Source organism: Canis aureus, chromosome 1, assembly GCF_053574225.1.
Source record: "Canis aureus isolate CA01 chromosome 1, VMU_Caureus_v.1.0, whole genome shotgun sequence".
NCBI classification, from domain to species: domain Eukaryota; kingdom Metazoa; phylum Chordata; class Mammalia; order Carnivora; family Canidae; genus Canis; species Canis aureus.
Window position 1 is genome coordinate 56,245,348 of NC_135611.1, and position 26,797 is coordinate 56,272,144.

General features: G+C 56.0%; 1 long non-coding RNA gene across 3 annotated transcripts in view; it reads left to right on the forward strand.

The window, feature by feature from the left end:
* Positions 1-26,486, forward strand: part of LOC144315492 (uncharacterized) — a 55,610-nt gene extending 29,124 nt beyond the window's left edge. Inside the window, exons 2-4 of one of the 3 annotated variants that reach the window (XR_013381192.1) lie at positions 4,910-5,695; positions 6,413-6,532; positions 23,949-26,486. This is a non-coding gene — a long non-coding RNA (uncharacterized LOC144315492). Of the gene's footprint in view, positions 1-4,909; positions 6,294-6,412; positions 6,621-23,948 lie in introns of those variants that run through there. The other 2 variants (XR_013381191.1, XR_013381190.1) reach the window with 2 other exon arrangements.
* The last annotated feature ends 311 nt before the right edge of the window (positions 26,487-26,797 follow it).

The window sequence follows — 26,797 nt, forward strand, 5'->3', positions numbered from 1 at the left end:
AATAAGAAGAATCTGGAAAAATCGTATATCCAGATGCCAAAAACAAACAAACAAGAAATCTTTGGTCCAAGGCTTGCACCACATACAAAAATTAACTCCAAAAAGATCAGAAACATAAATGTATAATCAGAGAAGACGGACTCCAGAGGAAAACAGAAGAAATCTCCAAGACCTCTGGGTAAAGCACAGGTTCCTTAGGGTCTCAGAGCGTGATCTCAGAGTAAAATACCCACAGACACACACTCCGATTGATAACTTGAACTTGTTCAACTTCTGCTCTTTGGAAGATGCTGCTGGAAGAAGGAGATATTTGCAAATCTTGTATCTCGTAACGGACTTGAATCTTGAGAGTGTTTAAGGGACTCGCAACGCTCAGCGAGAACACAAACAACCTGATGAAAAACAGTCAAAAATTGTGAGCTCCTCCAGAGAAGATGGAAGGATGGCAAGTAAGCACGTGAAGAGATGGTCGGAGTCGTTAGTCGTCAGGGCAAGGCAAAGGAAGACCACGACGAGACGCCACGACACACGTACTAGAGAGGCTGAGATCCGCAAAGGATGAGCTCGCCTGGGGCCGAGGGTGTGGAGGGCCGAGACTCACACGCTGGCGGGGATGCAGGACGGCACAGCCACAGAGCATGGTTGGTGTTTTCTCAAAATATTAAAGTGATTTAGCAATTCCCTGTGATTTAGCAATTCCCTTCCTTCGTACCCACCTGAGAGAGGAGAAGGAGCTATCTAGACCACGACGGGACACAGAAAGTGTACCCACTTTATTTGTAACAGCGAATGACTGTAAACACCCCAAATCCTTATTAGGAGGTAAATGTATAAAAAATAAATTGTGCAATGCTGACAAAGTGGGATGCTATCAGCAATCTGTGAGACCATCAACCCTTGAACTGACACGGAGGGGCCTCCGAATAACTGCAGAGCGAAAGCATCCAGACCCAAACAGAGTACCGATTGCGTGACCTTGTAGATGAACCTCCAGAAAAACACAAGCTCCTCTTGGGAGACAGTGGGTCCATCCTTGTCTGGGGACCCCCGAGAGACAGGAGGAAGTTCACTATCTTGACCGTGTCGATGGCTTCACGCATGGGTCCATGCAGCCAAACTCGCCAAATTGCACACTTTAAGTGTGCAATGTGTGGTATGTCAACTGTACCCCAATAAAGTCACCAAAAAAAACCAAGCTCCCTGTGGTCATTTCCCATAGTTATGTGTCCAACATGGACTACAGTCTGTTCCATTTTTTTTTTCAGTGGTGACGACTGCTAGTTTCTTTTATTACATTTTATCTGTAAAAATGTATATACTTCTCCGGCTGAAGCCATAAACAGGGAACACTCAGGAAAGTCCCATTTCTACTCCTTCCCTCCTGCCCGGCTCCTTTCCTGCACCTAAAGGGAAACTTTTCTTCTCTTAAAGGGAGTTTCCATTTATTTTCCCATCAACTCTCTACGGAACTAACAGGGAGTGTGTGTCCACGTGCACATATGCACACTTACGGTACGCCCCCTCTTCCCCTCCGGAGCAGGGCCGTCCTGTACGTCTGGTCCTCATGTGGCGTCCAGAACATGGTGGGAGGAGCCGGCTAGTGATTTATAAGATGCTGTCCACTCGAAGTCTCCTCTGGACAGCAGGCTCAGCTGTCTACACAGTTCAGGAGCACAGACACTGATGCTCTGCACCTGGCTGAACCCGTCACGCAGCCAGGTGTAGCTCCAGGCCCGTAGGGGTATGAAGACCCCACTGGAAACCTGGTGTGGCCTCCACCGACGCCAAGACCCTGTGCCTATCTTGGTGGCTCCCACCTGGAGATCATTTGTGCCCCGTGTGGCCTGTCCTGGAGGGCTGTTGGCCCCAGTGACTGGTCCTGCGGTGCTGTCTCCTTCACGGGGACCCCGTGTGCACCTGCGTGCCTTCACGTCCACCGCGGGGCTTTGCAGCTCTCTCGTCTGTGCTGGTGGCCCGACGCCGGCAATTCTGTGTCTACTTTGGTGCCCGGGAGGATGTGAGATGAGGAGAATGAATTTCCTTCTGTAAAGGAAGACATCCGTCTGAACGCCGGGGGATGGGGGCTGCAGACATCAGCACATTCCCATCCCGGAGCTTGAAGAGAGCTGCTGTTCGCTCAGAGCGACACACGTGTCCCGAGACTCCTTCAAGACAATGACGGACGCTGCCGGTGAGAAAAGCCAGGGCGTTTCAGAGCTTTCAGGTCATGTTCTTCACGTGAACACAGTAGGGACAGAGCAGTGCCCGCATGACTTCACGTCCACGTCATGTACCTGAGACGGAGTTCACTGCATCTTCATGCTTCCAGAGAGTGCTTCACGCCTAGGACCCATGATTCAGAAGCACGTTTCTAAATGTGCATAATATTAAAAGACATTCTTTGAGGACAATCAAGAACCACTCCATTCCCCAGAGTGAAAAAAAATAAACTTTTTTTTTTTTACAAAGTTGATGGTTTCAAATTTTAGCCAATATTGGAAATGGGATCCAGGCGCTGGTGATGGCAGGCCTGACACTTTCTTGAACATGCTCTTTATTTATATAATACAAATATGTTTTGTTTGCCAGAGCTCTTCTGGCACGTGAAATCGAGCTTTGTGTAACGTGGTTGGTGGTGTTGAAAAGCAGTCTAAGGGGGCAGAGCAACCCCGGCCTGGAGGGAGGGGTGGGAAGGGGTGGTTCGCACAGGCTGGCGGGGGAGCTGGTGGGACGAAACAGTCTCCAGGGGCACGGGGTGAAGAAGAGGGCTCCCCAGCACCCTCCACCACCGTCGTCTTCACAACACGATCGAGTTGGGGTGAATCAGAAGACACAAGTGCGGCCTCCACTGGGGAGGGAGGGCAGGCAGTGGCTGCTATGAGGGGGTCCACGGCGGTACTATGTATAAGCAGCTGCAGAGACAGCACACCATCTCCAGAAGGGGAGTGGGCATCCTTCATTAGAAACAACTGATTGAAAGGACCTCTTGAAATGTGGTCCCACCTGTGAAATGACCATCAGAAGTGGTCCAGGAGGTGACCCTGGGGGTTAGTACTGGAGAGTTAGTCCTGGGAGTGGTCCAGGGGATGGTCCTGGGGGATGGTCCTGGGAGGTGGTCATGGGGGTGGTCCTGGGAGGTGGTCCTGGGGGGTGGTCCTGGGAGGTGGTCCTGGAGGTGGTCCTGTAGGATGGTCCTGGGAAGTGGTCCAGGAGGTGACCCTGAGGGTTAGTACTGGAGAGTGGTCCTAGGGGTGGTCCTGGGGAGTGGTCCTGGGGGATGGTCCTGGGGGATGGTCCTGGGAGGTGGTCATGAGGGTGGTCCTGGAACGTGGTCCTGGGGGGTGGTCCTGGGAGGTGGTCCTGGAGGTGGTCCTGTAGGATGGTCCTGGGAAGTGGTCCAGGAGGTGACCCTGGGGGTTAGTACTGGAGAGTGGTCCTAGGGGTGGTCCTGGGGAGTGGTCCTGGGGGATGGTCCTGGGAGGTAGTCATGGGGAGTGGTCCTGGGAGGTGGTCCTGGGGGTGGTCCTGGGGGATGGTCCTGGGAGATGGTGATGGGGGTGGTCCTGGGGTTGGTCCCGAGAGATGGTCCGGAGGTGGTCCTAGGGGTGGTCCTAGGACTGGTACTGGGAGGTGGTCCTGAGGGTGGTCCTGCACTCAGAGAGTGAGTGTTTTCTCTAAATCTGTGATGGTTTATATGTTGAAAGGATGAATAGGGCGGGTTCCGGCCCTCACTGGACCTCATGGTGACCCCAGGGAAGGCATTCGGGGAGGAGTACAGGGTGCATCTCAGCGGGAAGGCACTCCTTTTTATGGAGGGACCTTCCCATGGGCACCCTTAACTATCCTGGTGTAAGCAAACTCCTTCTTCCTCGGAAGGCCTGGAGCCCATGAGGTGTCAGCACAGATGCTTCAGGCTGACCTGGAGATGATTGTGTGGATGCTGGCTTGTTTCTTCGGGTTTGGGTCAGAGATAGGGAGATGAGGCCAGGATTTATGGGGAGGAATTTCTTCCCTAGGGAAGGCAGGGAGGCTCCTGGACGTGTGGCAGGCCTGGCTGGGAGAGGGGCTGGCAGTGGTGGTCCCTATGAGGGTGCAGTCACCTACAGGCCTGCACTTGGTTTCTCCTGGAGAATTATCCCCTATGTCCCCAAGGCTTCTATCTGTTTACCTCTGTAAGTGGGTTTTCTGCATCTGACAAGGAGCCTTGTCCTGTGTGGATGGAGGGTGGCCAGGAGCAGGCATCTGGGGTGACACATTGACCCTCCGGCCAGGCTGGGGTTCTCAGTGAGCACTTGGGAGGATGGGGCCTGGGCACCCAGGTTGCATCACAGCCATGGTGCCAGCTCCATGGGGGATGCTGGGTTATATGGTTTCTGTCTCTTGAGTCCCAGCTGGGGCTCCTGCTGAGACACGTGGCCCCCGGGGTACTTTCAGGTTGGCCTTCCTGAAAGGAAGGTTTCCCAGGAAGACCCCCAAAGGGACCACATGCCACTCCCTTGGGTGATGGGGGGGGGTCTCTGGGGGGAGGCAGGGGCAGTGTGTGGGAGCCAAGAGGAGGGACCCGGGGGACTGTGTGGCTGCAGAGCTGAGGGGTGGCCAGGACAGACTCTGGTCAGGGGGTTCCATCCCAGAGGGTATCTGAAAGGGCAGGAGCCACCCTCTGGGGCCGACCATTGAGCAAACAGAGGGAGGCTGACAGGGGGCAGGGGTGGGCTTGGGCAGGAGAGGGGGTGGGCTTAGATGGGGATGGGGTGGCCTTGGGTAGGAGATGGGGAGCAAGGAGGCAGGATGCTCCCAGTCTCTCCACAGGACAGACAGGTGGTTGGGTGGATGGTGGGACGAGGTATGTGTTCCGTGAGCCCTGACTCCATGGCTGCTTACAGAACTCACACCACCCCTTGGTCCACAGGGCTTCTGACCTTTCCTGAGAGCTGAGCACAGTGCACCCCCGCCAGGGCCTCTGCTGCCCCCCTTCAGCCACAGGCCTGCCCTCACCTCTGCTCAACAGCATGCACCTGTGGCCCAGGACGTGCACAAACCCGCCAGCACAGACACCCTCCAGACAAACATTGGATGCTCCAATTGACTGTTGGCCCCTCTGAGAAGAGAAGAAAATCCAGAAGTTCCACATTTGACAACATGACCTTCTACCTCCCTGGACAGAAGCCGGGGGCCTGGGAGGCAGGATTGTGAGCGGGAGGAGTCAGTCTGTGCCCCCTGGAGCGCCTGACGCCCCTTCTCCACTGAGCACAGTGTGGACCTGTTGGCACACACCCGGGGCCGAGTGCACAGAGCCTAGGCCCCTCCCCAGGGCTTCCTTCCTTCCTCCCATGGCCTCATTGGTCTCAGGAAGGTAGACAGGGACGTGGGCAGGGTGTAAAGGCCTGTGGGGGGGGGGCCCATGTGTGCGTCCTGACACTCCACGTGGCCGCCACCGCCAGCACAGGCCCCACCTCACCCCACCTGCGTGTGCTGCACCAAACAGCTTGAGACACCTGGTGCCACGGATGAGATTAGGAGGGACGGAGAGCGGTGTCACCTGTTGGCCACACCTGGTGACCTTCCTCCTCCATTCGGTGTGTGTCCTGAGGATGGAGACACTCGCCCAGGACACAAGGAGCTGGTTGCAGACCTCCCTACACACCCTGCAAGCGGCCACTCAACGGCCACGTACTCGTCTGCATACTCCACTGAGGTGGGTCAGGCCGGCCACGAAAAGCGTGTATATTCCCATCTGATTTGGGTGGAAAAGTCTATAACAACAGACGTGGGGGGATATGCCAGGATGATGATTATTCGGTGGCGGCCGCATCGTGGGGCTTTGGGCTGTTTCCCTCTTTCCTTTACACTTTCTCTGTTGACTATTTTTATTGCAAAACATGCATACTTACCTTGTGTGCGGAAAAAAATCAAGGTTCCTCTAACACGTAAGCTATTTAGAGCCCTGCTCCGTGAATGTTATTCTAAGAAAAGTGCGCTGCTGCAGAGCTGCAGGGAGTGGGCACGAGGAGGAAGGCTCCCGCATGAGCTCTGTTTGTGGGGCACACACTTACCCGTCCCAGAAAGCGGCCCCCGAAGGCGCCCCGTGCAGAAGCACCCCTGGGGCTGACCCCTCACACCGGGAGAGCACACGGGCAGAGAAGCGTCTGAGGGGCTCGGGGACCGAGGCCACTGGAGGAACGGAGCCTCTCTGCATGCTCGTGAGCTGGTGGGCTGCCGGGCGGGAGCCGTCGAGCCTGGTCACCCCCTAGCCTGGCTGCTCGTGCTCACGCGGGCCCCGGCCTCCGCCCCAGGTGAGCCGCGCTCGGGCGGTCCATGCCGCGGGAGGCTGGAGAAGGGAAGCGGGGTTCGTGCCCAGGTTTGGCCCGACCCCTGTCTCGCCGTGTGACACAGGGTCTCTCCTCGCATTTAGCTGCTTCTTTGACGGATCTGCACGCCTTTGAACGTGACGCCTTCCACCCAGGAGCGCGGGGAGCCTCTGCCAAGGTGATGGCCGTGCCCGTGGGCTCCAACACGGGAAGAGCTCCGTCAGGTTATCAATACCCTTTACCAAGTTTATGCTGTGGGGGCTCGAGATGTACCCAACACCGTGCAAATTAAAATTCTGTTCTCCGTCTGAACCTCTAGGTGCAAACCAGGCCTTTTACTAAAATTGCACTTAAGTCAAATCCCATCCCCACTCACAGTAATACTGTTTTCAGTTTTCATCTTGAAAATTATTTGCAGACTTGCTGGCTCATGGTGAATCTCCAAGTATTTTGCAATTCTGCTTTATTAAGTTATTTTTGGGGCAAGTTTCTGGCCACTGCCACGAAAACCGAGGGGTGAGTGTGGGGTCGGAGTGGCCGGTGTTTTGCAAGAGAGGCTCTGAGCCCCGGATGTAGATGGCTGTGCGGTTGTCTGTGGGTTAGCGGTGACCATCCCTGGTCCTGTTCCGTCCGTGTCAGAAGAAGAGTTTGTCACCCATCTGTCTCTTCTACCTCCTTTCGAATTTCAAGAGAGAGGTGGAGAAATGTGAATCATGCAAGAGTTTTTATTCCCAGGGCACGAAGTGCCTCCTCCTCCCAGAGCCATGGAGCGTTCCAGCAGGTGGGCGAGGACACAAGCTCTTTGGAGACATGTGGCCGCACTGCAGGGTGTCTCTCCACGCGTGGCTGGGCCGTAGGTATCTCTCCATGCATGGCCAGGCCGTAGGTGTCTCTCCATGTGGCCGGGCCGTAGGTGTCTCTCCACGCGTGGCCAGGCCATAGGTGTCTCTCCATGGGGCCAGGCTGTAGATGTCTCTCCACGTGTGGCCGGGCCACAGGTGTCTCTCCAGCGGGGGCTTCAGGAGGAGGTGTCTGGGCACCAGGGGCCACGGAGGCTGTCTGGTCTGAGGACCCCAAAGGCTCTGCGTTCCCCTGTTCAGACGGAGCTGTGGACACAGGCTGGCAGTGCTGATCACCTTTCCCAGGGTCCGTTTGGGGGCTCTTGTTGGGGACAGTGGACGGAGCAGATGGTCTCCCTGGGGGGGGTGCTTGGAGACACAGACTAGAAGCGTTTCCCTTTTTTTGTGGGAAAGGATCTGCTCCTCTTTTATGGATCCACTTGGATTTCTGGATCAGAACCTAGATAAAATTTTGCCACCAGGACCAGGTTGGATAGATTTTTAATCCCTAGAGTGCCACGTGGCATGAAGCCAACAAAATCGTACTGTGCAGCCTGCCTGGAGAGGCTCCCAGTGTCCCCCCATTTTGTGCCATCCCCGCTGCTCCCCTACAATGGCCATGGGGGGAGGGATCCAGGGACGGTGGTTCCCCTCTCAGCTGGAGCTGGCTTCCGTGGGCCGTGTCCTCTGGCCACGAGGTGAAGCCCACCTCCCAGCTGCCACAGGCTGGGCACTGTCTCCCCGCTCGTGATGCTGGCTCTCCAGACCCTCCAGTCTTCCCACCACAGTGGAGGTGCCTTCTCCCGTCCACCAGCAGCGTGGCCACTGGCCCCCTCTGCCCAGACCCCTGCCCCCGGCCCTGCAGGCTGCCCTGGCTCCACTCACCCCACCCCCCCACACTATGCAGGAGGTCTGTCCCTTACTGTCCCCCTGTGCCTGGAACAGCCTGGGCTGTGAGGTGCCCAGATTCTTCCTGACACGAATCTGCCCTTTAGCTCCGTTCCGTGATGGAGAAGCTCTTCCCAGGCCTCCTTGGGGATTTCCATTAGGACAAGTGCTTAGCACGGCTTCCTGTTGGCACTTTCGGAGGCCCCGGGGAATGTGCTTCTCTCTACAGCTATTGGTTCTCTTGCTTCTCCCGCTGAGAGCAGGAAGGGGCTCCTAGGATGGATGAGCGCACGTCTGCTGGGATGCTGGGGGTGGACAGGTTGGTCCCCTGTTCCTCTAGTGTACTCGGAGCACACACAACACCACACTTCTCCTCATCAGATCATGTGCGTCAGACCCCGAACAGAGGTGTTCACATGTTGTGTTGCAGTTGATTTGCATTCCTACACTATAAAGTTAAAAGCAGCATATATTCTGTATTATTTATATGACTGAACCATTAATACAATGTTATACCTGGTTACATGCAGTTCATGTATTTACATGACAGCATTTCCCGTGCAGTGAGAAAATGAACATAAACATGAGCGGGTATCTGTTCTGTCTATAAACCTTCTGTTCAATATTTGGCATTATTTTAACTTATTGATAATAGAAATACTACTTTTTTATTGTTTCAATAACGTGGACTCAAAAATCTTGTGTTGCAGTGCTCACAAACTGACCTACAGCTCCGGAGGGGCTGTGATCGCTTCATTAATAATTCATCAAAATATTTGCCTGGAGGTGGTAGGATCCAGAAGTCTCCATCAGATGCATGTTCATATGGTATTTTAGTCCTAATGTTCTGAGGACCCTCCACACCGTTGTCCAGAGTGGCTGCACCAGTTTGCATTCTCACTGGCGGTGCACGAGGGCTCCCATTTCTCCTCAGCGTCGCCAGCACCTGCTGTTGCCTGTGTTGTTGATTTTAGCCATTCTGACAGGTGTGAGGTGATAGCTCATTGCATTTTTTTTAAAGATTTTATTTATTCATGAAAGACACAGAGAGAGAGGCAGAGACACAGGGAGAGGGAGAAGCAGGCTCCATGTGGGGAGCCCAATGTGGGACTCGATCCCAGGACCCCAGGATCACACTCTGAGCCAAAGGCAGATGCTCAACCGCTGAGCCACCCAGGCATCCCTCTCACTGTGGTTTTGATTTGCATTTCCCTGATGACGATTGATGCTGAGCATCTTTTCATGTGTCTCTTGGTCATTTGGGAAAACGTCTACTCAGGTCCTCTGCCTATTTTTTAATTGGATTGTTTGTTTGCTTTGGTGTGGAGCTGTTTTTGAAAAGATAAATGCACTCCTATGCTTATTGCAGCGTTGTTCACACAGCCAAGAGATGGGAACAGCCTAAGTGTCCCTCAGCAGATGAACGGATATGGAAGGGGTGCTGTGCATACACAGAATATTACGTAGGCACCAAGAGCGGCGAGGCTGTGCCACTTATGGTAACGTGGAAGGAGCTGGGGGGCACGAGGCTAAAGGACATAAGTAGTCCAAGAAAGGCAGATACCCTGTGATTTCCCTTGTGTGTGAAATCGTTAAAACAAATGAATAGACAAATGCAGAATCAGACCTATAAAGACACAGAACAAATGGATGGTTGTCAGTGGGAAGGGGGCGAAGGGTGGGGGAAGTGCGTGGAGTGGAGTGGGGGACACAGGCTTCCAGGTGTGGGGTGAACGAGTCACGGGGAGGAGAGAGCTGAGGACGCCGCAGCAGTGTGCACAGGGACGGGGGGCAGCCACACGTATGGGGTTCACAGAATAATGCAGAAGCTTGTCGAATCCCCGTGTTCTACACCTGAAAACAATGTCACACTGTGTATCAACTGTGCTCAAGTTCTTTAAGACCCACGTGATTCATGCGTGGGGTCATGCAGAGCCGCCACCAGCCTCCAGGGAGCAGCTTCAGACCCAGGGCTGGGACCGCGTGTAGAAAGAGGGGTGACCTTTCCAACCCTCCTCACTCTTCCTGCAAACTCTCCAGTCTCCGGTTGGAAAGGTCCCCACAGCAAACGACGGCCAAAGCCCCTCCTCAGGCGGTGGGAGATCCGGATGCTCCTGGGCCTGCCAATAGCAGGTGCCCAGGGAAGGGGCACTGGGATCTAGCTGCCCCAGGGCAGGCGGGGGCTTCCCAAGGTCCCCAGGGGTGGAGGAGCTGGGGCTTCTCACAGGACCTGCAGGGCGTGGTGGTTCAGAAACACCCTGCGGATGAAGCTGTTTTGCAAAGCTGGCTTGCTGGGAGTCCTTGGGTGAGAAAGCTCCAGGTGGCCTAGACCCCATTCCTGTCATGAACGAGGAGGACGGGAGGATGGGAGGATGGAAGGATGAAAGGACAGAGGACAGGAGGACAGTGGACAGGAGGACAGAGGACGGGGGACAGGAGGAAAGTGGACAGGAGGATGGAGGATGGGAGGACAGAGGATAGGGGACAGGAAGACATGGGGACAGAGGACAGGAGGATGGAGGACAGGACAGGAGGATGGGGACAGGAGGACAGGACAGAGGACAGGAGGACAGGGGGACAGGAAGACAGAGGACAGGAGGATAGGAGGACAGTGGACAGGAGGATGGAGGACAGGAGGACAAAGGACAGAGGATGGGGGACAGGAGGACAGGGGGATAGAAGGACAGGGGGACAGGAGGACAAAGGACAGGAGGACAGGAGGATGGAGGACAGAGGACGGGGGACAGGAGGACAGAGGACAGGACAGGAGGACAGGGGGATAGGAGGACAGAGGACAGGAAGACAGGGACAGGAGGACAGAGGACATGAGGACAGAGGACAGCAGCACAGGCCTCAGCAGGAGAGCCGCCCCGGGGAGACAGTGAATCTGCTGCCGAGCTCACCGACAGCCTCCCTGCCTGCGCCTGCCCAGGGCTGGGGGAGGTGGAGGGAGGGGAAGGGGGATGACCCCCCCTAAGAGGTCGGGTCACCAGTGTCACCAGGTTGGCCCGCTGCTGCAGGGTCCAGCCTGAGGACCGCAGGCCACCCTGCAAACTGCTGGTGGACCTGATTTTCAGAGGAGCGTCATGTGACCCGTCCCAGGCCGACCTTGGTCACCTGGGAACAGCCAGGTGCCCTTGCCGTCAAGGTGACGGATCCTCGGAGTGTTCGTGGTTTACGGGGCTTGGTGGCAAAATCGGCCCCGTTAAGAATTTCAGTGTAATGTCTCCCGGCGTCGCTGTAACCTCCTTCAATCTGGAGCGGATTCAGGGGTTGCGGGCCACGGCGTCACCCGCACGGCCCAAGGCACTGCACACTGTGCCGGAGCTCCGTGCGCCAGGGACCTGGACGCGGGAGCCGCGGGGGACCCATGGGGTGGCCGACCGCGACGTCTCCCGCCGGGCCCCACAGGCTCCGCGGCGGCCGAGGAGTCATGGGCAGCTCCCTGCCACCGCAGCCCCCGGGAGCACCCACCTGCCGGCCTGGCCGGGGACCCGCCTCTGTAGGGAGGACAGCCATGGGGAGCCAGGCCCGCCACCGAGCGCGACTCACTCAGCTGCCACGTGCTCCTGGCGAAGGGGAGGCACCGTGTGTCCTCCAAGCTCGTGGGGCCCGTGCCAGGCAGCGCCGTGGGGCAGCCCGGGCGGACGAGAATCCTGTCCCCTCCCGTGCAGCCTGCCACGTTGGGCGTCTTGCTCTGCATGGATTTTCCCCTTAGTTCCGACGCTCCAGGCCCCGGTTTAGGGGTGCGCGGTCCTGAGACTGCTGCCCGTGCCCCGCTGTCCTCGGCCTGGGCCCGCCTCTGCGTGGGGCCCTTTCGGTCCTCGGAAGGACGAACGGGAGGCGAGCTGGCGCCGTCCCCGGCACCCACCTTCTGGACGAGGAAACAGCCAGCAAGCTGCAGGATCGGGTGTTCCGGAGACTTCGGAACCTTGCTGTGGAGACGGGCTGCTCCTTGGCTGCGGATGGGGATGGCTCACGCCCGCACCGTGCTCCCGGGCCGCCGAGCTGCGGTGCTCCGCCTGCCGTCCCCCACCCACCTGCTGCGTCCTGGGGCCAGGCCCCTCGCGCACCCTGGGGCCCCGTCCTCCCGTCTGTGCACCCACTGCCCCTGCTGGTGCACCTCCTCTTCCACGGGGACGCCTCCCGCGTGAGCACAGAGCTCCTGAGCCACGGAAACGCAGCCCCCCGGCTCTGGAGGGGGGCGAGCCGTGCTCCTTCGGGTCTCCAGGAGGGGCCCTCATGCTGTCTGCAGCCCTGCGTGGCCCCCGGACCTCTCGGCCTGTGGCCGCATCCCTCGTCTCTCACGTGGCCTTTCCTGGAGGGACGCCGGTCACTGGATTAGGGTCCACCCTCCTCTACGATGGCCCCGTCTTGCCTTGGTAGCACCTGCACACATAAAGTCGCCTTTATCTGCAAGTAAGGGGCGCTGTGTTGGGCCCTGGGCACAAGAGGTGAGGGTGGCGTGTGCTCCCTCCCAGGGGCAGTGGGGCTCTGTGCGGACTTGGGTTTAGGGTCAGAACCTGGGGAGGCCCTGCAGGGGGAGTGGCCACCAGATGGCACTATTGTCCAGGGTTGTGTGGCGGGGGCGCCAGTTCCTGCCCTGCTCTCGGCTGGGGGCCTCCCTCGGGGCTCAGCTGGGAGCCGCAGGCACCTTCCCTCTATCCGCCCATGGAGCAGGGGGGCCAGCAGGGTGCAGGGACGCGTCCGGGCCAGGAGCCGCCCCGCTCAGCTGCAGGGACAGGCTGTCGACGATGACTGCTCTGAGGCACAGCAGCCAAGGAGTCAGGGACACTCAGGTGCCAGGGAGTGCACAACTGCTCTCACACATGTGTATGCACGTGTGTGCACCCATTCACAGTGCACACACACACATGCATGTGTGCATCGGGAGAAGACCCCAGCTGGGGGCACACTACAGTATGGACCATCTTTGCCCTTGGCACCCTACAGTGTGGCCTATCTTGGCCCGTGGCACACTCACTACACTGTGGCCTGTCCTGATCTGTGGCACACTCACTATAGTATGGACTATCCTGGTCCATGACACACTCACTGTAGTGTGGCCTGTCTTGACTCGTGGCACACTCACTACACTGTGGCCTGTCCTGACCTGTGGCACACTCACTACACTGGACTATCCTGGCCCATGGCACACTCACTATAGTGTGGATTGTCCTGGCCTGTCGCACACTCAGTACAGTGTGGACTATCCTGGCCCGTGGCACACTCACTACAGTGTGGATTGTCCTGGCCGTGGCACACTCACTACAGTGTGGACTATCCTGGCCGTGGCACACCACAGTGTGGACAGGCCCCCGGGCTGTGGCCTGTGGGACACGGAGGTGGTTGGAGGCGGGGCCCGGCTGTCCTGGGGCCCGATGTGTGGGTCTGGGGGCTTGCGTCCGTCCCTCAGTGGCAGGCAGTTCTGGAACCCTCCCCCCAGGCGGGTGACAGCTCGAGCCCCTCTCTCAGAGCGGCTGAAAGTCCACGGGCGGCAGACACACGGCACCTGACAGGTAACAAAGCCCCATTCACCCCTCGCGCTCACTTTTATGGCCAGTGTGCGGTTTCCTGGAGGATGCAGCTACTTTGATGTGAATGTTTGCTCCTCCCGAGCAGACGCCGTTGATCTTGAGCAAGGGTCTGGGGCTGTGCAGCGGAGGCGGCGCTTCCCACAGCCTTTTATTGCTTTACAGGTGCCCGCAGCGGGGTAAGCCGGCGCGCAGGCGGTTATTGATAAGATTTAATACCTGTCGAGCGCCAGGCGCTTCCTCCCCAGCAGGAGCAGGCGGGGCTGTGGCCCAGGTGGGCGCGGAGCTGGAGGGAGAGCCCGGCCCCACCTGCTCCCGGTTACCCGGCACCTGTGCTGACTTGTTCCACGCGGAGCACTCATCTTTCCAGCAACGCGACGTTCTATTCACCCAGAAAGACCAGTATCCGGAGCTCCCCCTTTCATCGGAAAACTGACAGCATCAAAAGAAGAGAACTTTTTTTTCCCTTTTTAATTTAGGAACGTGGATGAAGGTGCCCTTCAAGGGAAATGACTGGGGTTGTGGCTTCATTCAGCCATCGTGGCTCAGCCCGAGAGCTCTGGAGAAGGGGGTGGACGCAGCTCGTGTGATCCTGCCCGCTTCTCCACGGAGACCTGCGCCTGCGCCATGTGCGGGGGACGCTCTGAGGTCCCTCTGTCCTTGGCGGCTCTCGTTGGCTCTTCCTCTGCCCTCGAGACTCAAAGTCTGTCCCCACTTGTTGGCTCTTCCTTTGCCCTCGAGACTCAGAGTCTGTCCCCACTCTGGGCTCTTCCTGTTGGCGAGGAGGACAGGGGACTGGTTGGCCAACCAAGCACCTCTCCTTCCTTTGGTAATATACTCTGAGTGAATGTAACACATGCTAAGCATGAAGGTAACAGAAATTTGATGCTTCTCAACCATCTTTGACAGTGAATTGGGAGAATGTTTTTAGGTGAGAAGTGGTTTCAGTGGTTCTTTCTCACATATTTGTTCAAGTCCAGAACTCCTTCTGTGGCTTTTCCAGGTGGTAATGTGGGGGGCGGGGGTCCCCAGTGGGGAAGGACTGAGCCACTCATGCCTGAGTCATGGGACACCAACACTGGCCATGGTGGAAGCCCAGGGGTAGAGCCGGGAAGGTCCACCTGCTCTGGGCCTGTATTCCCCCATTGTGGATTGGGGGGCGCCAGATATGGCTGTGTGGGAGCATGACACGGAGGGTGATGGGTCTTGGCTCATCCTGTGGACGGCTCCCTCCAGGGGCTCCAGCCCCAGGACACACCGCCCTCTGTTTCCAGATGAACCTCCATGGCCTCTTCCCCAGAAGCTGCTCAGCCTGAGCGGAAGGGATAAAGCAACGCGTGGCTTGAACCCATGCCCGAAGCGGGACCGGAACCAAACACAGGCCTTGAGAGCCTTGAGAGCAGGGTGCGCTCCAGATCAGTGGAATTCGAGAGAAACCCGACTCCTTCCCACCGACTGCCTGGTCCTTCCAGCTGCTTGAGCTGCCCTGCATCCCACTTCCTGTGGCCTCTGGAATGGGGCTCAGGTCCAGCACAGCTGGGCAGACATGTGATGACCAGGGTGTGGCAGGCAGAGCCAGGGGACAGAGCCACAAAGGGGGGCTCCAGACCCCGCAATGCCCACAGGGCGTGCACTTCTCCTTCTCCTTTCAGAGGCTGCAGTGCAGAGGGATTTTGTGAAAGGGGATCCCTCTGGAGTCTGCCGTCTGCTGGAGCTAACCCATGTCCCCGGCTCCTCCATGATGGAGAACCTCCTCCCTCACTCTTGCTCAGGGGACTTAGGGCACATCTCTCCTCAGGTCAGGTGTGAGAACAGAAATCTGGGTGTGCCCCCTCCTCTGTCCTCTGTACGGCCCACCAAATGCACACCCTGCAGGCGGCTGCTGAGAGGCCGGAACTGCTGCTCGGAGCTCCAGGGTGCCAGGGTGGAGATTTTCAAGCTGTGTCCCTCTGAACTCCTGCATTTCCCTAAGTGTCTCAGGGTAGGGCCCTTGGGAGAGGTCTGGCCATGCCCCCACCAGGCCAGCTCGCCCCAACAAGATCTGTCTGCTCCTGTCTGGTTTGTTATTGGGGTTTCAAAGAATAATGCTTGCACAAGACACTCTGGTGCCAGGACCCTGTGAGCCATTGGGTGAAGGGCTCTTGCATCCTCGGAAAGCCTGTTGCTCATTCACAGAAGCACGGGGCTGGCAGGAACCCCGGACTGGCCCTTCGCCAGCCAAGCAAAACCACCAGCTTCCTTGGGAGAATGGACAGGGCCTCAGACCCTCCCCTGGCCCAGGCTATGGGTCCGAGCCACCGTCCCACACAGGTCGCTGGGCTAGGTGAGGGGGCTCAGGTGTGGGGTCAAACCAGGTGGATTGGAATTTCGGTGCTGTTGCTTTGTAGTTTCAGAACTTGGACAGTCACCTGATCTCTGGAAGGTTCTATTTCCTTATCTGCAAACTGAGCATAATAGCGGGTCCTTCACAGAATTCTGTGGATTAGAGAGAGAGCTTCCCTAAACACCTCGCAGGTGCTGGGGGTGATAAGGGTTATGCCTGCCAGCTGTCGCAGCCCCTGACGCCCCTCTCAGGAACCTTCTCCATCTCCTGAAGCAAAGAACCCCCAGGAGCCCCTTCTGCCTACCCCCGGCTCCTGCTCCCTCCCCTGGGTCATGGATCCTGCAGTGTGAGGCCAGAGGCACAGGGGTCTGGGTGACAGGAGTCTACAGCCTCTACATTCCACACTGAGCCATGTCCGGGGAGCATCCATCAGGGCGGGAAGGTTGATGGTAGCATGGCCACCATGGCTGTTACTTCACGTCCATGCAAGAGCTTGAATGTGGAGAGGTGATAGAGGAGCCAGGGTGGATCCTCCAGACGGACGGTTTGCCTCCATCCTCAGGGTAAGAATGAGGATTCTTACTGGGAAATGTCCTCTGGGTAGTTAGTGATAAGATTCGAAGGTGAATCCAGTTTTGTGTTTTAAAAGCCAGGCTAACCACGTGTCATCGTGTGCTGACTTTTAAAATTGTCAAGGAGGAGCTGTCTCTGGGTGGCGTGACCCAGACGGGGCCCGGGGGTGCACTCACCTGCCTCACCCAGCCCTCAAGTGTGACTGGTTCTCTCTGCCATGTGGCCTCACTCAGCACAGTGATCCAGTGTGAACACCTGTGGCCCTGAATTTGGGAGCCACGTGGAATGGAAGGTTTGACATCACGTCCCGACTCTTGGCCCATTTGGCTCCCTAAGCAGGTCAGTGTGATCAAAGAGGCTGAAACAAGTGGGTTTCCCGTCTTTTAAAAATTCTCTTCTCCATATGTCTATTTGTAAGCATCTTACATTTATCAGGTAACGGTGTCTGTACACTGATGATTTAGGATATCTAAGCTAATGTATTTTTTTTCCTAGGGCCTCATAAAATCTGATGTTTATAATCTCTCTGTAGTTACAATTTAAAAATGAAAGGCTGGTGCCACCAAGGTGGCCCTGGCACATGTGCACATCGTTAAATGCATTTTTGTAAAATCAAGGCATCTCTTAGGGTTTTTTGTTGTTGTTGGTTTTATGTTTTCATACCACAAGATGCTAAGTAATCTGTTGAATTTAGTCAAGTACCCATTTAATCCCCCAAGAAAACTCTCAAAGGGCTGGCGTAAAACAGCATGCACATGTGATTGAATTAGGAATGAAGAGCGCCCCCCCCCACCCCATCTTTCCCTTGGGAGTGAGGACAGTGGACAGTCCCTGGCGCCGTTTCCAGAAGACACAGCAACACCCTGCTACTGTCATGCGGGGAGCTTTTCCTCCATGGCTCCTGGCTCCTGGGTGGCCGGGAAGCCCCATGTTCCACCACGGATGGAGGCAGACAAGTCAAGGTCCCTCGGAACACGGGGGATCACTCTACTGCTTGTTCTCAGTATTTGCTGTTCATCCTGCCAAACTTCAGCTGCAAATTTAAGAGTTAAAAATCAGGAAGTCCTTAAATATGACATTTGTCCCCTTTGCAAGGCCTTCGTATGCCCTGGAATCCCACTACTGAGACACTTTGGTGCCTGCCCCGGGCTGCTTGTGGCGAGACGCTCTTTCTGACATTTCTCATTTCCATGTCACGTTGGGCCGAGCTCAGCAAAGCCTCGTCCACATGCTCTGCTTATGCAGCAGAACCTGTGTCTGCATGACTTTCACCCCCAAGAGTGCCTCTCCCAGCCTGGCAGCTCCAAAATGTCACATTGGAGGACAGGGTCCCTGAAGCATGTGGGGCCCACGCCCTGCAGGCCAGGCTATGGGCTTGCATTCTGTGGATGGAGGAGTGAGCCTTCCCTGCCCAGCTGTCCAGTCTGATGAGCACATCTTTCAGACTTTCTCTTGTCCTGGAAGTAACACCTACTCATGTTCACCTGGCCAGGGTTGCCAAATCCCATCAGGACTTCGGGAGTTGAGCCACCTCTGCGGGGTCGTTTTGCTCCATTGGTGACCCTTAGCCATCTGTGGACCCAAGGGCAAAGACAAGGGCACCTGCTGGTGCCCCCCCCAACCAGGGCCGTGAGAACTTGTCATGTGTGTCCTCTTAGATAAATTTGCTTCCCGGTTGCTTTCCCTCTGCCTGGCAGACCAGCACCAGAACCAGAGCCAACCACCCAGGGGAGGACCCGTGTTCTGTGACAGGTCTTCCGGCCATTGTCTCCATCCTCCAGGATGTGGGATTTGCTCAGACAGCCCTGGAGTACAAGTGGGTCTCTCAGAGGAAGCTGCCCCAGCTCCAGACTCGCCCCAGGCAATGTGAGCATGTGTGCGGGAAGTCCTCCTCGTGGGGGGTGGGCTGTGGGCTGTAGCTTGTTCAGCAGCACCCCTAACCTGTCCACCCTCTAGTGCCAGAACCATCCCTCCCAGATGCCCAGCCCCTGCACTGCCCCTGGGGGCAGAACTGACCCCGGCTGGGAGCCCTGTCCAAGCCGACCATGGCAAGCCAAGTCTCCTTTCAGAGACCTTTCTGAACATGCCAGTGACCCGTGTCAGGCAATGACATATGAAGAAAGTTTGCTGGAGAGGGTCTGAGAAAGATTTTTTGCTCTTAGAAAACATATACGGGGAGATTTTCCCTCTGTCCCTTGAATTTTGTCTAATTTGGTGCAGTGTCATGCTGACCTGACAGACACGGAAATGGGGCAAATCCAGGTAAATCAAGGCAGGCACAGTCTTCAGCAACCTGGGCCCCTCCTGCCTGTGGACTTCCTATTACATAGGGCGTATGACTCTCTGGCCTCTGCTGGAACAGATTAGCACAAACTTGAGGGCTTGAATAGCACAAATGTTTCCTTACAGTCCTGGAGGTCAGTGGTCTGAGACCCGGGTCCTGGGTTATAGGGAGGGCATGTGGGTGGGTCCTTCTGGAGGCTACAGGAGATTGTCTGTGCCCTTCCTGCCTTTGGAAGTGCTTGGCCCTTTCTCCCTCTTCAAAGCGCATCCCTTCATCCTGCACTGGGTGACCAACTCTCCCTCTGCCTCCGTCTTGTAAGGACCCCGATGTCACAGTGAGGGCCTGCAGGGCAGCCCAGGATAAGGTCCCCAGCTCAGGGTCCTTAACCCTCTCATGGCTACAAAGTCCCTTCTGCCACACAGGGTAGCATATTCACAGGTTTCAGGGATCAGGGTGTGGACACCTTGGGTGGTCAGGATTCTCTCTGCCCCCCCGGGGTGAGTTACTGCCTCAGTGTTCATGTTGAGGGGATGCACAGCTGAAAACGTCTTGTTGACACCCACATACATGGAGATTCCAGCACAGCCTTCACAGCCATTGTCACCAAGTGGGCTGCTGAGGCTTGCCAAAGACTGGCCTTCTTCCTGCTGGTGCCTCCAGCCAAGTTTGAGCATCTGTATTTAATTTTAATTTAAAAAATTTTAATTTGTATTTTTATTTGAGTGTAGTTGACATGTAGTATTACATTAGTTGCAGGTGTACAGTGGTGATGTGAAAAGCCTGGGCTAGTTATGCTGTGCTCACCACAAGTGTAGCTCCCATCTGTCACCACAGGATGCTATATTCCCCGGACTGTGCCTTTCATCCTTGTGACCTATCCACACCATAACTGGAAGCCAGTATGTCCCACTGCCCCCCTTCCCTGCCCGCAACCATCTGTTTGTTCTTTGGATTTATGGGTCTGTTTCTGCTTTCTGTTTAGTCCATTCATTTATTTTACTGCAGCATTATTCACAACAGCCAAGATATGGAAGCAGCCCAAGTGTCCACTGACAGACAAATGAATAAGGGAGCTATAGTGTGCACGCGTGCTTGTGCGTACACACACACACACACACACACACACACACACAGAGGGATATTATTTAACCATAAAAAAGATTGAGATCCTACCATCTGTGACAACATGGGTCGAACTAGAGGGTATCATGCTAAGTGGATTAAGCCAGATTGAGGATTCTTATTAGAAAATTACTCACCTTCAAGGTTTAGACTGGGGGTACTTAGCATGATAGTGAGTGATATTCATCGGAAGGAAATTAAAGAATCAAATAAAGCAGCCACAAATCACTTGCTGTGGTCACATGGGCACCAGACATCCTTCTAGAAACAGGCAGGCTACTGAGCAGGAAGTGAGCTCATGAATAATATTGCTAGTAAGTGCCCCCAACTGTTTCCTCCTGGCACGCAGCCTGATGACTACCAAGGGTATTTATGTGACCTTCACACACATAAATATGTCATGCCTCCACAGGACGGTGATGGGTCTTTAACTTTGTGTTGTTATTTTAAATTTGGAGCTGTACCAAAAATGACATCTGATGCAAGGCTGAGTGGAGGTCCCACTGTGAAATAGATGAGTACATGGGGCTCCCAAACTTCTCTGCCCATTTGGGTCCCAACATTATGGGCTGTATCACTTGCTCTGTGATGTTACTAATTTCCAACACTTTTTAGGTAACAGCTCCAAGTATTACTGTAGATGTATGGAGACCTGACTCCAAGCCAGGGGCCTGTGTGAGGGCCTGGCCATAGCGGGCCTTTGAGCTCTCCATGGGAACTTTGCTGCCCGATTATTTTTGATGATGTTCTTCTCTCCTCCCAGAAGTGTGACCAGTTCTGTCCATCCTTAGGGTAGCCCCTGCTCTTAAAGCCTCTCAATAGTTCCCTTGCCACCCGTAGGAAGGTTTTTTTCAGCACAACATGGGGCTGTCAATGGTCGACCAGCACTCTGGTACTCGGGGTGGTTCCCAGGTGGTGCCCTGAGCACCACGCCTTCCCCTTCATGGCAATGATATCTGACTGTGCTTCAGTCTCGGGGAAAGTCTCACCTCCTTCTGCATGCATTGTGAGCCCCGCCAGTATCACTCATCACGTCCCTCCATGGATAGTGTGTTCCATGATGAGTACACTGGCTTTTCTCCTTTGCAGCCCCAGGGCCGGTGTCTGGCTCCCAGGAAGCATGTGGTGAAGGTAGATTGAATAAATGGGTAAGTGAGAGGAGACAGTCCCACTGCAATCTCCTCCATGGGGTTTTCCTCCTGTCCTAGTCCAGCACTGCTCCCCCAGATGTGTCCACTTCCTCTTGTAAGATTTTAGAACACTTCACTTGTTCCTCACCTTCCACTGGTCAGGCAGCACTTTCCAGGGCACGTATTCTTGTGCACCATGGCCCCCCGTAAGCTCCTTGAAGGAGAAATATGTCTTAGGTGTCTCATAACCCCTGGACCCAGAGGAGTTCTTGGCCACAGTAAACATTGGGTGGTTGGTTCTAGAACAGACAGGGAAGGAATGAATGCAAGAGTGAGCGAGTGGGTGCTTTGATTTGAGGCTAAGTAAAGTTTACTTGATGCTTAGCTGGCATTCTCCGTGTGTGTGTGCACATGGGCACATATGTGCATACACACATATGGATGCTGCTAACGCTTGGAACAAAATTCGTTAACGCACTGAATATGAAGGGAGAGAAATCTGGCATTCTGATAGAATGGTGTGGCTTTGTGTCCTAAGTTCTTGGCTAACGGGGACATGGCGGGTAGGAGATGGGCTTGCGTGGCTCACCACCTGTAGTTTGGGTCCCATACTTCTCTGCCTCCAAGAATGAATCTGCAGACTGGGCTCGGGATTACTTTACCCTCAAAGCCATGTGTAAAGGTCAAAGTCTGCCACCCTGTCAAGTGGATGTACAATGGTAAAATGGGGGACAACTTTCTAGAAGGAAGTTCACCTGAGATCCATGAACTCACCTGTGTGGGAACGCCTCTATCACATAGACCATCACAGCCCCTATGTCATGTGCTGCTTGCTGGCAGCTATGGGAGGCCCCTCTGGAGGTGCGGCAGGTCCAGACTAGCCTGACCCTTCCTCGGATGTGCCCTGTGGGGACTCTATCAGGCCCAGGCATGCAGAAACAGGGCACTGAGCACTGGTGGGAGGGAGGTCTTAGGAGAGAGGCCACAATCCACATAGAGTGGGCACCCACTGGATACCAGGAACCGTGTTGTGTACCCTACATTCATTATCCTGCTGAATTTAATAATTTAGAGCTGTGAGTAGGTGTTACTGACCCTGTTTTACAAATGAAGAGAGACTCTTTGTAGTGCATAAGTCACTTGTTTGATACCACAAACCAGTGAGCCCTGTGGCCAAGTTCAAGGCCAGGTCTGCCCCAGCCCAGACCTCCCTCTTTCCCAGCTTGTGGCGTGCTGTCTGGGACCAATATCCATCTGAGTGGACCTGGACCCTCTGAAAAGACCAGAGTAGCCTACCCTTAAACAGTGCATTGCTCAGTATCCGTCCCTCCTGCCCCCCTGCCATCAACTTATGATGATAGCCGTCACCAGGCAGTCAGGTAGGGCGACCATCCCTTGAGGAGGTCAGTGTGTTGGAGGACAGAGGGTCTCAGCCCTTAGCACCTGAGCCAAGCTCTCCAGGAAAGGCACCTGGTGAGTTTCTCTGGGAGTGAACCAAATATTTGCCTCTAAGGACAAGAAGTAACCCAGCAGGTGGAGTTTGGATGCTGAAATGTTGGCATCAGTGGGACATCTAGGTGACTTTCACATAACAGCACAGAATGGTACAAATACCAAACCTGTGACCAACTGAAACAATGGCAATCGTTCCTGGCAACATGCACACATTCTAATAATGGCAAGGGTGGTTCCCCTGGGGAACTGGTGGGCAATGCCCCTCAAGTCCAGTCAGCAAGTCCAGTGGTCCAGGAAGAAGGCTGTGGGAAGGCCAGGCCACAGGATGAGACTGCTGTGAGTGTGCAAGTGGCGACCCCTCTTAGGGGATGGGATGGCCACTCTCAGGACCACCGTGGTCCTCTTGTCAGGAGCTCTTGGCCCAGGGCCCCTTGGAGGGCCTGGACACTGACTCGGCCCCTTCACCATCTGGGGATTTCCTGGTCCTGAACCTCACCTTGAAGAAGAGGCAACCTCAAAGGACAAGCAATGATGGAGGACCCAACACTGGGGACCCTCGCAGCACACCCTGTGGTGGCCACGGTCCCGGGCTCGAGGGAGAGGACACATCTCTCTCTCGCCTGCGATGTTCCCTTCACTCCCACACCACAAAACCCCAACCCTCACCCTGCAGCGGGTGTCAGCTCCACGAACTTGAGCATTTTCAATAAAAGTTCACCTTCTTCTTCCTCCTGAGTGGGTGTTACCTGAGAAGACGCCTCTACGAGGAGGTGGCGGGGGCGCAGGGCGTGAGATACGGGGCGTGGGACGCGGGGTGTGGGACATGGGGCACACTCCCCACATGCTTCTGTCAGACCTGAGCTTTCTGTCTGTCAGGGTGGAGAAAACATGCTTTTCCAAGTCTAAACCACTTGAAAATCACGGGTTCTGAGTTACAACAACAACAATTCTGTCCCGCTCAGATTTGGGAGACATGTTCGCCGGGCATGTACTACATTCTCTCTGCGTGGTCAGAGCGTCGCCGGGCAGGACGGCCTCCCGAGGGTCCCCCAGGGCTCCGGTGGGGTGGCTGCGTCGCTTTAAGGACGCGGGGCCAGCCCCGGGCACCCGCAGGAACCCCCACCCGCCGCCAGCCAGCGTGGATGAACAATGAGTGAATCAGAAATGCATGGCTTATATTTCCCTTAAAATAAATATATGCTAAAAAATTAGAGGGAAATGCGGTTGGCCAAATACATCTGGGGTTTTAATCAAACCGAAGTTATGTGAAAAACATGCGAAATGCTCGAGGAGCAGAGGCCGCAGAGGAGCCACGGACGGTCTGCATCGGCGCGGGTGCCCCAGTGCGCGGGGGCGGCCGGGCTCGGGCCTGGGCTGCCCCCTCCTTGCGGCCTCCGCCCTGAAGCGGCGAGACAAGTTTATAATTCTAAATCGGAAATAAACATACCCATAATAAAAGTGGCTGTTTTGTTTTCCGATTTTCCCTCTTCAGAGAGGCCCCGAACAATCCTTCTGCAACCTCATGGAGATCGCAGGCGCACCTAACGACGAGAGGAGGAGGACCAAGCTCGTGGCTGCCCAGGACCCCACGTGGACCTGGGAGTGACCCCGTACCCAGTGCCATAGGTGACCCCGTACCCAGTGCTGTAGGTGACCCCTGTACCCAGTGCCGTAGGTGGACTGGCCTCAGAATGGTGGCCTCCAAGGGATGGCCAGCTTGGGGAACATTTTGGGGCTCACACCGAATTTGCCCTCGGACGCACAGCAGATCTGTGGGGAAATCCGGGGCCCGTGGCCACCCCTCGCTCTGCAGGCAGGGCTAGGGGACAGCACCCCGGCGGTTCTCGCCAGCAAACCCACCAGACCCAGTTTGCATCTCCTCCGGTCACTGCGGAGGCCCGATTGTTTGTAGCCCTGGCACAGCCCCAGGGAAAGCCAGACAAAGTCTCTTGATTCAGGTTCGGAGAGATAAGAATCCTTCTTATGGGAAAATCATTTCAACCCTCCCTCCCAGCAAGCAGGAAACAGCTCTGACTGCAGCCTGGACCCGAGAAGTGGGTGGAGGGCCCCCCCACCCTCCGAGGCCCGGCCGAGGCAGGAGGTGGGTGTGCCGGGCCAGGTGTGCCAGGCCAGGTGTGCGGCGCGTCGGGCACCGCCCTCGTGCCAGTTCTCCCACCCCGCTGGAAACCCTGGGGCAGAGGGCCCCAGGCCCGGAACTGGGAACTCACACACTCACGAGCAGAAGGCCATGGTTCTGCGGGCGATGCCGGGTTCGCACACGTGTGCAGGGGTGGGGGCCAGGCACACGTGTCCCACGGAGGCGGCCCTCTCGAAACCAGGGCAATTCTTAGTTTCAGGTTCTCAAAGACCCCAAACCTGGCTGGGGCTCGTGGGGCTGCCTGCCAACACTTGGTCCCACTTGGCTGGCAGATCCCTGCCCCTCGCTCCGGCATCCTCCGAGGCTGGCCCGCCATGCACAAGCCCGTTAGGGAGCCTCCGCCCCAGCTTGGCAGCACTGCTGGGAAGGCTGACGGGCCTGGGAGCGCACCTGGGCTGATTTATGGCCCGATTGGGAGCCATGGTCTCCCTCTCTGTTTAGGGAGGGTGAGGCCAGGAGAAAAGACGGGTTTGATTTAAAACCAGGTGAGCTTCCTGCATTTCTTTGATTCCCAGAATCCAAAAGCAGTTCCTTGGATCCAAACATGTAATGAAGCCAAACCAAGAGAAAAGGGGGTGCAGAGACAGACCCTGTGCAGGCCTCGGCCCTGCGGAGGATCGTTGCTCCTAACGGAGCCCCCTCTGCCTGGTGTTGCAGGCCTCGCAGAGCAGCTCAGCCTCGTGCATTTCCTGGTCTAGTTGCGACTTGTCCTATATACTTTGCAAACGACACACCTGCAGGCATATCCTGGCCTCCCGCTGACTGTAACGCTGCTCACATCTGGAGTCAGGCCGGTGTGAGCTGTGCTGAGGCCTCGGCTGTGTCGCTCCCCTGATAACCCCTGTCCCCCCATGCCCTCCCGGCTCCACCACCAGCGCATCCTGGGGAGGTTCCTGGATACCACATTGTGAATTTAAATGTGGGTTTACATGTGTGTTACGTAACAGTGACCCGGTCCCCGAGCTTGTCTTCATTAATTCACAAGCCACTGGCAAGTGCCCACGGCGTGACAGGGGTCCTGCTGCCAGCTGTTGATGGGAGAAGGGGAAGGACACCTCCCTGCCCTCCCAGAGCTGCAGGGGCAGGAGGTGTGCAGGCGAAGGTCAAGCACCTTCCCTCATCTATTCTCCGTGGCCTTGGGCCGCGGGCAGCTGGGGCCACCAGAGGGCTGATGGGCACCGAGGGTTCCTGGAGGAGGTGGCTTCCTGGCGTTAGTGTGGCCGGGCGGCTGCCCCCCCAGAGGCTTGCAGGACCTATGTTCGCACCCCCAGGACCCCTCAAAGCCCCGAGGTCCCTGGGGAGAGCGTCTGGGAGGCCGGCCTCCTGCACCACTGTGAGGGACAGTCCTCCATGCTCTGTTGCATGTGTTTACATTTCTGGGTGAGATTTCTTTTGAAGAAAGGAATCTGCATCTGAGGCTAAAAAAATGTCTGGAAACCCTTACTTTAGTTTCAGATGGCTGCTGTATACTTACCGTGCTAAAATAGGCTCCGTGTGCCCCATTGTGTCTCAGCGGCACATACATCAAGTGACCGCTGGGCACCCTGACAGCTGCTGGCCTCAGAGGAGCTGGTGTTCACGCAGCGGCCACCAGGCCTGACCACCCAGGGCCCGCGGGACGGCTCAGGGTGGCCTCAGGGATCCTGCCCAGGAAGTGACTTCTGAGTTGAGCAACTCAACCTCGAAGGCCAATATCAATCTAAGATGTTATAGATGGAACATGCTGGAACCACGTCCAGGGATCAGTAAAAACCTGGCACATCAGATTAACCTACTTTTTAAAAAACACCCATCATGTTCAACCTCTGCTGGAACCACAAATCAAAAACAGGTTTGGTCCTTGCCCTTGAAATAAAATAGATTAAAATATTATTCTGTTCTTCCAAGTATTTTAATCTCCTATCCTAGGTGCATCTGAAAAGTAAGTTATTGCCAGCGCTTATTACACGGTGGTGTTCCTCCTGGGGAGGTCCCTCCCTGCTGCATGCTTCCGGGGGGCTGTCCTGCAGCAGCGGAGTCTGCGGCCCAGCTGGAGACAGGCCCCAGGACGACCGGGGCCGGGTGGTGGTATGTAAGTCCCCATCCGCTCCCACTGTGTGGGGTAGCTCGCAGGGCACCTTCTGTCCTGCTCCTGGAGACCCCAGAACCACATCCCTCCTGCCTTCCGCTTCTGTGCACCCCGC